The sequence below is a fragment of the Excalfactoria chinensis genome, chromosome 14, assembly GCF_039878825.1.
Source record: "Excalfactoria chinensis isolate bCotChi1 chromosome 14, bCotChi1.hap2, whole genome shotgun sequence".
Lineage (NCBI taxonomy): Eukaryota > Metazoa > Chordata > Aves > Galliformes > Phasianidae > Excalfactoria > Excalfactoria chinensis.
The window spans coordinates 8,070,440-8,084,147 of record NC_092838.1 but is presented as its reverse complement, the minus strand read 5'-3'; the positions used below and the strand labels follow the sequence as shown (position 1 = coordinate 8,084,147).

The following is a 13,708-nucleotide window of genomic DNA, read 5'->3' as shown; positions in this document are numbered from 1 at the left end:
TGGCATTTGTGTAAATGTAACTATATCTGGTTTTTCCTGTAATTATTAACACTGTTTCATGTCTGAAGACTCAATTTGCATGGAATTAACTACTTGTAGACTCTTTCTGCACAGTTTTTGTATTGAAGAGACAGTATTTCAACCTTCTGTTTTATTTGCAAGACAAATACCTTGCTAGAATGGTCTGTGTTATATGTCAGCACATTGCAAATTTACTCTGAAATGACAAATTACTTACCTAGTGCTAAATATATTGCTGTGTGAAGAAAATGGGTTCTATTTACTTAGTTGTGTGACTCTCTTCAAGTGTCACATTAGTAGCAAAAGAAGAGTATAGATACTAATCTGACGTTTTGTGAGTTGAATCACATTACTCTGTGGAAGGAAGGGCTAACCAGGAAGAGCTGTCTGAAGACAGAGGCAAAACTTAACTTCCAGTGGATTTGTTTGAAGTAAAAGTAATGTATGCCCTCCATTGAACAAGTAACCAGGCACTTATGCCAGCATCTCTAGGTTCACTTCCCTCTTCTGTCCTGCACTTAAACTTCTGATTAAGGTCATGAAAGGCATGTTGCCATCACGGGACCCTACTCAGTGTGACCTCTGTGTGATGCTGAAAAATTTGCTAAGTTGTCTTTAAGAATAACGTTTTGAGCAAAACAGATCTAAACAGATATTGGGTAAAATAACTTCACCTGCGAAAAAGAACTGTAAGTCTTTTCATGACCCTGTTCACTAAGGGAATTCATTTATGGCATTACATTAAAAAAGGAACAGCAGAGAAAGCTATATAGATATTCAATAGTAATTGAAGAGGGAGAATTGCGTGGCTTGTGGGACTACAGAATACAGAATTTTGTACTTTCTCGTCATGCCTTTGAATTCAAATACACTCATGGTCACCAGATGACAGCTCTTCAGTTGCAGGTATGAAATGAGTTGAGGTTTTTTCTCCAGCTGGTAATAGGCAGATGGCTACTACAGGGAAAAAAAAGAGTATCACAGCTTATACTACTGCGTACTTTCATTGACATTCTTAATGGAGTGGTCAGCAGTTAAATAGGTAATTGCTGTCCCCTTTTTGACCTTAGTTCAGGTATTTCTAAGGTATTCAATGGTATGCTTTGTGCAGATAATAAAAAATTAGGAGAAAATATATTTTTCTCCCTTATTTAGTATTATTGAACATTACTTTAATGAGTGTAAAAATTATGGGTATTTTTCAAATGATTGCTAAGTAGCAGAAATAACTTATTAGAAATTATATGTCGCTCCTTATTTTCTATGGCACCAAACAGCCTATCAGCAAGGGAAGCGTTGGTAAGAAAGTATATTTAGTAAGTATTTTGGCAGAGGCTAGCATTAATTTTTCTCAGTTTTTCTCACGGGCTTTCTCTTGTTGACACTACTGAATAAGAAAGCTAATTTATTCTGAATGTGTAGGTGTTACTGAACATAACTGCTTTTGAAGAGAAGATGCAGTGCATTTAAGATGTCTGGTTTTAAAGACTGTCATTCTTTGCTGTTTGTAGAAGTAAAAATGCTATGGCAAGTCTCTGTGAATGGTGCGTGACTCGTTAAGTGGGAAGTTCTTCACTCGTGAAACTAAATCATCTCTCTTGTGCTTTCTCAGAGGTTTGTTTTGCTCATGTTCTGAGGGAAATTTATGGGAAGCTCTTGCTATCACATAATAAATGCAAAGGGAAAAGCAAACTGCATGATGATTCCCGAGACAGGGAGGCTGCCATTAAAATCTGAATAAATTTGTATTCAGGTAGCTAGTGCTACTGAAGTAGCACAGCTATCGTGAAATAGAAAGACAGATTCTACAGTAGAATATATATATATATATATATATATATATATATATATATATATATATATTCACACACACATACGTTTGCACTCCTAATTCCCAAAGTAAAGGATGTAGAAGTGGTTCATAATGATGAGGGAGGGGGGAGCTCTGCATTGCTATAGGTTCCACGCTGACCTGCAAAACAGCGTTACGTCCTGCAACTGTCAAGTTTACTCTTGACCTTCTTGAAGGTGGGCACCAATTGTTTTCATCTAGCTTACCATCAGGCAAAGAGAGGGCAGATACGTATTTTGTGCCAAATGGTTTGGCTGTTGGAAAGGATTCAGATTACTGTTTATAAAATACTGTGACTAATTGTACTGGAAATAGTGGCTGCCTTTGGCTGGAGGCATTATCAGCATAGTTAGATGGATACTGGAAGTTACGGAGAGGGGAAAAAAAAAAGTCTGATGTTGAAATAGCTACAGTTATTTAAGGATTAAAAAGAGGAACGAGATTTCTTTTTTTTTTTTTTTTCTTTTTCTTTTTTTTGCTATTGTGATCTTGATCTGAAATTAAAATTCATTACACTTTTTTTCTGCCTCTGACCTTAAACACCCTTCAGAGAAGCCACTCTGTGCATCTGTCGCTCATCGTATAACCTCTACCAGTATTTCTGAATTATATGCAGCATTGGTAACAAATGTATTCATTTGTACATAATTATGAAAATCAATTTATAAACTCAACATAGAATATTAATTACCCTTAAGGTTAGCTACAAATTTCAGCTCTAGGTGTTTTTGTTATTTTTATTTGGAATTTTTGATGAGAGACTTCAAATAAAAATGCTGATCAATTTTATTATTATTATTATTCCATCATAGTAACTAATGGAGCTTGATAAAATAAAACTTGGCATGAAATAGCAATCTTAATGCTGATGAACGTGGCAAGCATGCCCTCTCTCCACCTGGACACAGCTAACACATGGCAGAACTGATTCTACCATGTGCTATATGTCTTATTAATTGCCATGCCAATTAACATGAACTCTAAAGCATGCTCTTTTGTTCTACTATTCTGGACAGTAGTTAGTCTTTTTTATGTAATGTATCAGGATTCTATATTTATTTCATTTCTTTCTCTTCCCTTTCTTCTCCCCACATCTTCCACTCAGCTCCTTTCTAGAAAGAAATCTCTGTTTGTGGAGTAGTGCTTCTCCCTTACTAAACTAAAACTTTAAATCCAGTCTTGTGTGTATGTCTTATTCTTGTGGAAAAAATCATATCCATTTCAGAGGGTGATTTAGCATCCAAGCAGACAATAATTGAAATGATATTCTAAAAACAAGTATAGTGCTGTAGCAGAAATGCTGAGTATTGGCTTGAAACAGTGATTGAGCACCTGGTGGGAAGGCAGGGCCAACCTAAGGGAGCTCAGGTGCAAGCAGTGCATCTGATTGACTAGAACAGCTGGAGCCAGGAGCCACCCCTTCCCAGACCTCATTTAAGTGTTGGCAGTGGAAGCAAGGGGATCTTGCTGGAGGTGCCTTCCTACCTGAGGTCTTCTAAAGGTAAGCAGCTGCTTTTCTTATTTCTGTGCTTAGGGCTGTTGTGTTTGTGCAAAGCCTTACTTTTTGCAGCCTAGGACTTTGCTGCTGCTGTTGTGTTTTTGATTGTGTTACAAGTGCATGTTCCTTGTTAGTGTTTGCATTAATGCAATGAGCATAATTGTATCTTTGTGTCTACTATCTCATGTTTGTAAGCTGTTGGGTTGCAGGATGTTCAAGTGTTGGAACAGTTCTTGAACTGGGATGGTTAAATAGATGTTTTTTTAAAAGACCTAACACCCAAGACCTTTGCAAGCTACATGTGTTGGAAAAAAAACAGAGAAAAATCCAACAAATTACACTGGGGGAGAGGGAAGCTGTTACCCTCATGAGCTGAGAGTAGGGAGTATCACAGATTTTATATTCTGATTTACACATTTTATTGATGTAAATGCTTGTTGCATCTGCAGTGTTTCTTCATCTGATATCTGTGGGTACCAATTCTCTGCAGTTTTAGATGGGCACATGTGCTCTTATGTGTCCACTTGAGTTTTAAAACAGCGTGCTGGGGATCTAGAATGTTTGCTCCCCGTTGCTGGTTGATGAATGTCAGTTCCTTCTCCCAAAGGGTTCTGTTGAAATTGTTACCTTGTTCTCGTTCTTAAGTCAAAACTAATCAACTCAACAAAAGTGATGTATTCAATAGGTAGAAGTATTTGTAGTAGGTACAGGAGAGGAGAACCATTCCTAGTTTGCTCATTCTGAGGCTGGGATGTATGAAATTGTAGTTGATGTAATGTTGTAGGGCACCCTTGCCATGAAAGATTCTGTTCCTGAACTTTCCATCAGGTCTTGGAAGAAGGTTTGAAATTCATGGTCCAAACTCATTCTGGTTTGAAGTGGTGTGTTCTGTCTCACCTCTGTGTTTGAATAAAAACAAACACAAATCCGAACTTTTTAAGCAACACAGCATATCTTGTTGCATGCAGTGGCTTAAAGGTGTGTTTTGTATCTCTGAAAAAAAGTATGAAAGTATATTCTGATTTAAAGAAAAATATTTGAGAAATATAGTAGTGCTACATTGATTTCTTCATTGAATTATTTTTGATCCTAGCAATTCGTGTTTAATACCAGAAGAATGCATTTGCATGCATGACTTTGTACATGTTGAGTTGAAGCACCTCTGTAAATTGGAATGCCAGTATATTCTATGTTAGCCTGACAGAAGTGTAAGGGATGTCTAAAAAACACATACTCTTGGAGAGAGAACTTTCTAGACCACTACTTCTTTTAGAACAGACATTGATATTACTATGGTAACACATTTTGTCATCTTATGTGGAAGAAATGATGGCAAAAAGTGACCTAGAGTGCTGCTCTCGTAAGCCTATTCTTTTATGATCACGCTGTGATAAATATTGAGCTTAGTTGTAGCCTGTAGCTATGGTTAATTATTAAAACGTCTTAATGGTAGGTTGTTTAGATGTGTAAGCATGCATTTATTGGTGCATGCACAAGTACACCAGTCCTGCTTCTTCACTTATCTCCTGAGATGCCGGTTTTTTTCTTCATAGGGAGTGCTTGGCTGTCAGCTTTGTTACAAGATTGGTAGTAGGTAAAACTAATTGTAGTAAGGATGTGTTCTGTGAAAGTTGAGAATGAAATCCATCTCTGCAGCCTAGCTGAGATTTCAATAGATAAACTGCCCTGGGTAGTGCATACAACAAAAGAACTCCAACCCCTCAATTGTTCCTCTTAGCAGGGAGTGCCCCATGTTGGGCACAGCTGGTTCAGGGCTGTAGAGAGGGCCATGCTGGAGCGCATTGTGGTCATGTTCTGCCCATGGCAGACCCTGTGCTGGAGCAGTTCCTGAGGCACTGCTGCTAGTGGGAAGGACCCAGGCTGGAGCAGGTAGCTCTGCTGTCTGCACGTAACTGCGACCTTGCCTTAATCTGCATTGATTTTTGAAATGTTCTTTTCTGTAGTTTTGACGTTATTCACACCAGCGGGTTTGCATGGTTTCAAGATGCAGACAAAGAAAGTCTATCAGTAATTCATGAGGTGTAAGTCTTAATTACTGCAGTGAGCACTTAACTGACCTTTTCAGCTGTCCTTGTCTTTCTGCTTATCCATTGAGCTGTACGTTAGACTCCCTGACTTGAAAGTAAAACAGTTCTGTGACTTTTAAAAGAGCAGAGATCCTGAAGCAGGTCATGGCAGTGGCTGTTCTGGCACGTACCTGAAAGCGATACTGAGGATGTGCTCGCAGTGTACGAAACCCAAACGTGAAGAAAATTACCTCACAAGTAATGTAGGATTTCCTGCAAAGTGCTTTTTGAGTTTATCCTTTCAGTTCCCAAATCTTCATATCTTCATGTTGTTTCAAATGACTGTAGGATCATCCATATATATTTCATTTTAGATTTTTTTTTTTTTTTTTTTTTTTTTTTTTTTTTTTTTCCTTTTTCACTTAAGACTTGTTTCTTTTCCTTGTTTTCTACCCTACTTTGAAATGAAGATGACTTCTTCCCCTTTTGTGGTCTTCCCAGACAATTCTAGAATGTTCCCTCGGATGTTTTGACGAGAGACTAAGTATCTCAATTAAAAACTGTCTTGCTGTGTGTGTTTGCTGTGTCTCCAGTGAAACATCCCATTTTTATGTATTTTTTTTATTTTCCCCACAAACTCTACTCCAGCTCCTATTTTCTTACACTTATCTGTACATTTCTGCAGTAGTTTTGCCTCCTTAAATAACCAGGTTTTGTTGGTGATTTGAAAAGAAGACTGGCAAAATGCAGCAGTTGCAGCTGCTCTTGGTATACAGGAAGATGGTATTTCTTGGATGTGCCCCCAGCTCAGGAGGTAACCCTTTCATAATAACTGGGCCATAAACAACATAATTCCTGACTGGTGCAAAACTATTTCCTTTCCCAACTTTCTTTATAGTAAAAAAAAAAAAAAAGTATATTTAATAGTTTTGGACAACAACAATCACTGTGTAACATAGCATGGAATTGCGAGGTTGGAAATTAATATGAATGTGGGTCACGATGATCCTATTAGAACTAAACAGAGTCACAGCATTACAGTATTGTTCATAGTTATTTCTGTGTAGTGACAATGGTCAGCATGGAAATATGGGAAGTTTTCAAAGGACTTTTTGTAGGAGTTAGTCCAATCATTGCTTTAGTCACGAATGATTTCCCCTTCCTTTTTGGAAGAATTTCCAAATAAGAACATATGGGAGGACATATGTTTATTATACAAAATATCAGATGCTATTTAAATTAAATTTGGTATGAGAGAGATTGATGTACTAAAAGAATGCGAGCAGAGGACCAACAAGATGCTTTGAAACTTGGAGCTTCATTTTCTTTTTGAGTATTAGAAAAATGTGTGCACAAAGAGGTTAAACAAACACTGGGCCCAGAGAGGCTGTGGAACCACTGTTCTTGGATCTATTGGAGGGCTTACATTGTTTTAAAGATAAGCAGATGGATGTTTGTCTCAACAGTAGGTTGTTGGTAACTTATTTGGAGGAAGAACACCTTTATGGGAAACAGGTTATTTATTTCCATCTTTTTTTTTTGAAGCTGATATGACCACAGAGAGATGCAGGATGCTGAGCTGAGTGGCTCGGTATTTTAAAGAACACATTTTGTTCAGACAGCTAATGAGCTGAATATGAGTGTGTTTTATGTTGAGTATTCTGTTTTAGTGCTGCATGTTAGGCTTCCTGTTTGTCATACAAGTTTCTGAATTTTCATCTATATATTAGTGGATTCACTGTCTAATGCTGTAAAGGGTGCAAGTAATACTTAAGAGTGTGTAAAGAAATCATTACCGCATAAGACTGAAATTTTGTCTTTCCTCTTATGTGGCATTTAAGATCTGTTTTGGTAATGAAAGTGACAATACTCATAGTGATGAGTTTTGAAATGCCTCCTTCTACTTATAAGCTTAAAGGGGAGAAAAAAGAAGCAACTGACTTTGTTTGTTTTTTTTTTAAATCAGATGTGTATTCATTGTTTTGTTCTTATTTTGCTTTTTTTCTCCACCCCACTCTTTCTTCTTCCTTTTTTTTTCCCCTGGTACTGTTATGTAAATAAAGATTTATAAAGTGTAAGCTTAATAGCACTAAACACTTGTTATTTAATTGGTAGAGTTTTGGGAGAAAGCCCAGACTAATTAACACCAATTCCTACTCTGCTGCCAGTTTTTAATGGATCTTATGACCAAATCTTTTGGAACTGAAGTTATATTGAAGGCATGTTGAAAATAGAAAATAAAGTTGGTATGGCTGCCTTGAGAAACCATCTGTTCCCAGTATAATGCTTGGTTTTTGGAAGTAACAAGAGGTATATACAGTATAAACAGTTATTTCCCTTTTGAAACATTAATAGTAACTACAGAAACTCACCTGGAACTCTCTCTGCTTGTATTGATACACCTTTCATTTCAGTCTCCTTCACTTTAAGTATGATTTTGATTGGTAGACGAATGTTAACTTTTTACTGCACAAGCATTTTTCATGTTTTTATTTACCTGAAGACTTGAAAAAGAGAGGAGAACAATCAATTAGTGCATGAAACACAGTGGTCCATCCAGATGCGGGGGTGTTGAAGAAAATGTAAAACGTACTGTTTGTCATCAAGGTGCATGATGTGTGACTGGCCTTCTAATGGCTTTCAGGAATGTGCTTCACGTAATTTGTGGCAAGCTTTCTTATCAGTATGTGTTGCAATTAATTTAATCTTGTTTCTGTTATTTCCACAGTATTTTTCAATTCAGTGAACCTCATTACATTTGCAAGTGCATTAAATTAGAGGCTGGATAGAAGAAGAGAGATGATTATCAGTTAATTTAATTATGTTTCTACACTTGCCTATTTAATGATATGTCTGCCATTGTTGTTGCAAGCCCTTACTGCAGTAGCACTATGCAGAACTTCCAATTCCACGTGAAGTTTGTTAGCTGATAACTCCTGGTGACTCGTGGAGGCACATGTTCAATGGTTTGCATTTCATCAGGAAGCATTTTAAGTTGAATGGCTACAGCATGGAATGAATCTACTATATTTACTACAGTTGTACAGTGTTTTCTGACCTTGTATATGTTGTAATGCTTTTACAGTATTACATCATTAATTTAATTACGAAATAGAACTTTGCATTGTAGTGACTGAAGAAACAAGCATGCCATTGCATGTCTGTTCCGTACACTTAAATGGTTTAGCCAAGCAGTGGTCTGTCAAAGGAAGATGGAGGGAGAAGAGAAAAGCAAAACCTTGCCAGCTACTTACTGTTTCTTTGTGTAAACTCTTCTGTTATGAATAAAACTGTAAGGTCATTTAGGGAGGCAAAAAATTGAGTTCTGATCCTTTGCTTATGCTTGTCATTGCTACTGCTTTAGGCTGAAACAATGTTTTCTTGAGGTTTTGTGAGTCTACACTTTTTTCCTTAAGTTTTCATTCGTGTGTTTGATATTCCCAGATGTATGGAATTTGCTCTGGGATTTTGTCTGGCATCTGGGAATCTTAAGGATAGCTACTGAGAGACCCCTGGTAATTCTGTGTCAAATGTGGAGATATGTAACCAGACAAGCATCACAAATGTGTATCGGTCATACAGCTTGCTGTGGGCAGGCCTTTGGTTGAGAATGCAGCATAAAAATCCAGATTTTACTAAACTTAGAGAACTGCTACTCTCCTTCCATTTCAGAAGTTGAAAATTACTCTTATATTGGCTTTTTACATATGACAAATCATTCTGTGAATGGGTACTGAATGAGTACTACCTGTTAATGCCTTGTGATACAGAGAGATGATAGACTATTTTGTTAGAATATATAATAGAACATAAGAGATTTTCCAGGATAAACACCAGGCTAAGCCCAAGTATCAGAAATCAAAGCAACAGTGGGGGGGGGAAAAACAAACAAAAAAATGAAAAGAAGACATTGGTGCATTATGAAGGACATTTCAGTTGTTTGTTTTTCACTCAGTTGTGAATATAATGGTCACTTTTTGTCTACGTGCATTTATGTTTCAGTTCTTCAACATCAACTATATGTTACTCATTGAGGTAAGGGCCAAAGCACAATTAAGTGCTTAATTAGAGGCTAGGGTAGCCAGGGCAAATGCTGTGGTGCCGTGAGTTGTTTCAGGATGCAAAGCCCTTGAAGTTTGTGTTTTGTGCCTGAACTGGTCAGTCTGCATAACAATACAACCACATTTTCTCCAAGATGAACTGTTGCTGTAGGTAAGATAGAAAACTACTATAATATGGAATTCCTGATTATTGGTATCTTATAAGTGATGTAGCTGGAAAACAACCTAACCTGCATCTGCATACACATGTAGATTTGTGATAGACCTGCAAATAATTGCTGTATTTCTGATATGGTAAGAATTGGCCATGTTGTTTATAAGTTATAACTGTACTACTACTCATAACGCTTAAAATTGTGTTGCCATTTAAGAAAAATATGGCACATTTAGGGTATGTTTGAAACTGACAGCTGCATGTGTGCTTGGAGTGGGAGAATAAGACTGAGTAAACTCAAGGAAAGCAATTTACTTAATAAGCCCAGCCTGATGTTTCTAAAAATGTGAATTTAAGTGTTTGTTTTATTGGGCGCCCCAGGGGATTATTGCCATTACTTTCTGTAGAACTTACCATCTGAATATTAATTTGAATATTGCTCACAGTAGCAAGTGTTGAACATTACTTCCCTTGGTTTTAGTAACTTTTTAATGGCCTCTAACTGGAGTGAATTTGACAAATTTCAGGCCACGTGATGCACAGTCACTTCTATTTACACCCATTGTGCTGCTTTTTTCCCCCACTTTTTTTACTTTTAATGCAAAGTTATTTTGAGGCAAGAATAACTGATGCAGGCAGAGCTACTTATCCTGCATAATGGAGGGATATGCCAATCACTTGGATCCATTGGAGTTCCTGAGGATTAAGAATATTGCAAGTTTTTCCTAGCTCAAATTGTTGTGAGGAAGAGCGTGTTCTTTGTTGTCCTTACAGTCATCCATCTGGGGTTTGAGGACTAACCTCGTTTTGCTTTGAACTGTGATTTGTGTTATATTGTTTGTTTGTTTTTTAACATTTGACACTTTTCATTCAGTATTATTTTTCCTCAACAAGAACATCACAGTCTAGCTCCATTTGTGAGGAAGTGTTTTGAGTATCTGCCATTGCCTGGGAGCCCCCTGAGCAGAGTCACTGTAATGATTCCCCTAGGCTAAACCATAATGGTAGGCACCCTTATTCTGGCAAAATCATCACTTAGAGACTGCTGGCAGGGATAAATCAAGCCTTTTGTCCAAACACACGCACAAAGCAGGGGTTAATTAGCTAGTTCTGACTGTAATAAATAGCATCAGTTGCAGAGTCTGGTAATCAGGTGCTAAGGAGGAAGGACATATTCTCTGTAGAACAGCAACTTGGGGAACTAAATGGATGTAATAGATGGGTGAAATTTTGGTTCTCTATGGGATGTATTGGAGAATAAAATCTCTTGTTAAATGAGGATAGACCTATTTGGTTTATCAGCATACTCCATTACAGTTATCCTGCATTTTCTACTTTTCCGTAATTTCTTTCATTTCATTTTTCTTTGTGTTGTTTTGAACTAATCAAGGCTTAGTAATTGGCTATTACTTATTTAGTATGCTTGATGTTCAGTGAGTGATTTCTGCTCTCCTAGTTCTTTTCAATTGACTTCTCTGATTGTTGTTCCAAAATGATATTTTTGGAGGGAATGAAATTGAAAGATTAAATCCCTTAATATTCTGTGCTTGAGAAACACTGTGTTTGTCTTTTTGTCAGGTAGAACGCTTTCAAATCCCTCCTTGGTTGAAGCTGATGTGCTTGACATCTCATTATTTGACTCAGCTGTTTCAGTTTCACCTTCACCTAGCTAATTAAGTAACTCATTGAATGTATTATTCAGTATTTGATTCCCCTATCTGAGTCGGTGAGAGACGGAACCTAAAAAAAAATATCCCCTTGATAGGATTAGAGGGAGGATTGTTGGTCTGACATGGTGGACTAAAATGAGAATGAGCTAATGAAGTTGGCAATATATGAATCGCTTTCTGTCATTTTAGCAAGTGTTTGGCTGCTGGTGTAAGTATGGGGATTAGAGGTGCTTTAAAACGATCATTCCATAACTAACCAAGTAGTGACTTGTTAATTGTTTCAAGACATCTGCAGCGTGAAAGAGGTTCTTCGGCTTTATTTACGATTTAGTTTCCTTCTTCAGCTGTTGTCTTGTAGGGTGTTATATCTTCATGTGTCACATCTAGATATGGGCTTTAGCTATTTAGGGAACTTGGCTTTGTTCATCATTTTGGTTCCATTAGCAATGTGTGTTACTTTCCAGTGCTTTCGGCAAATTGTGAATAATTTATTTTTTTCTTGGATTTTAAACTTTAACAGAAGTGATTCGCAAATGAGCAAAAGCCAATGTTGAGGTATAGATTGTCTAATTGCATTCCTATTTGCTATGTTTGATTGCACTTAGGGCTATTCTTCAAGATTAAAAGGGGAGCGTTATTGCAATTAGATTCATCTATGTTACAGTTGAGAATGTTTTTTAGTATTGTAGTATTAGTATTTTAGTGTTTACTCTAAACCTGAATTAAACTGAACTCTGAAGTTATATCCACTTAATCTATGTGTTCCCCGTCATCAGCCTGATAAAAATACTTATATTCATCATGTCGCCAGGGAAGTCAAACCTAAGAAGACGATATGTTCTTTTGCTTTTGAAGAATAATGTTCTCCAGTGTATGGGTTGAGAAAGGAAAGGATCTGAGTCTTTCTGTAACTTTCTGTAGAAGTGGTAAAATTAATTTGGCCATTATTCTCATTCAGGTGTCTCACTCTTCTCCTCCCAACATTGGGTTATCTTTTCAGCTTTGGTCAGAAATTCCTTTATGTCTCTGAGAATCCAATCCCAGCAATAATTCACTTTCAAATAACTCACATCCAAAATGATGTTTTGAGTGAAAACTGTTATTTTCCACTAAAAACTCAGTGGAAGAGTCTGGCTTAATCGTTGTATAGAACATGCGATACTTTAGAAGAGTTCTTAAAATATATGTTTTCCAATGAAATGTTTCAGAAAATCCCAGTTAAAAAACAATGGCTAGAAAATTGTTCCCTGAATGGTGAATATTCTTCCTGTTGAAAAAATAGGTGATGGAATTTTGTTGCGAGTGTAGAGTACGTTCTCAGCAGTTTCATGACTAAAGAAAATGCAAACTTGCCAATGAATGTTGTTTGTGTATTTTATTTTAAATTAAGGGATAGGTCTGAATCTTACTGAGCGCGCACATGCTTTAAACCTAGGGTAGGAAACAGTGAAGCTCAGTGTCTTTGTTAAATACACAATTGATTATTTTTTTTAATATAAAATTCTGAAGTAAGTGTACCTTTTATCTGTTTACCTTCATCTGTTTTCTCTTGTAAGAGATACACTCTCCTGGATCTTGGTATGCCAAGGGAAAATAGTTGACCTTTAGTAAGAAGTGATAGCCTTGGAACAGATTTGACCTCTTTGCCTTGCTTTTGCAGTTAGAGTTTTGTTAGTCTTGGGAGGTTATCGTTATCTGCAAAGAAAAATAATTGGAATGGGACATCTTTAGATTGGAGTTCTGACAGGGTCCCTCTTTTATTACTCTTCTTCTTGCTAATGAGAAGGTGTGTAAATATTTTATTAAGCAACTAAAAGATTGGGAATGTTGTCCTTAATGAGATATGAAGTAGAAAAAAATTAGACTGTCAGGTTTTTCAGTTATTTGAAACAGAAGAAAAATTTAACTGTCTCATACTGACAAGAATTATTAATATTATAATAGTGTCAGCAAGCTGAGCTTCTGTTCAGCTATTTACTTGTATAAGAGGTCTTTTAAAGCTGGGCTTTTTACTTGCTTTCCAGGAAATACACTCAATTTTCTATTTTATTTGCATGAGAAAATTATGCCTATACGAATTTAACCAAGTTCTGGTTAATTACATGCAAAAAGCTTAGCTAGGCTTCTGATGACTAACTTAGAATTGGATTTAATCAGATTTTTTAATCAAAATATTTTGTCTTAGTGATAATGATTCTTTTTTAATTTATATTTCCACCATATATGAAGAATTGCTGAACTGTGCTCTGTTTCTATGCAGAGATATTGTTGCTTTTAATTTGGGTTAAATTAAGGAAATCATGCTTTTATTTCACTTTGTCCTAATTTAAATAAGACCAAGATAAAAAAAAGTATAGATGATATATAATAGTAATGTAATCTAACAGTATAGTAAGATAAAAGGTACCTATTGCACTGCATGGGG

At 36.5% G+C, this 13,708-nt stretch overlaps 1 protein-coding gene across 33 annotated transcripts in view; it reads left to right on the top strand.

The window, feature by feature from the left end:
- Positions 1–13,708, top strand: part of RBFOX1 (RNA binding fox-1 homolog 1) — a 584,605-nt gene that overhangs the window by 157,803 nt on the left and 413,094 nt on the right. The window contains exon 1 of one of the 33 annotated variants that reach the window (XM_072349238.1): positions 3,360–3,374. The exons of the other annotated variants lie outside the window; for them this stretch is intronic. The gene's annotated coding sequence lies outside the window, so the exon portion shown is untranslated. Of the gene's footprint in view, positions 1–3,359; positions 3,375–13,708 lie in introns of those variants that run through there. 33 annotated transcript variants of the gene reach the window in all.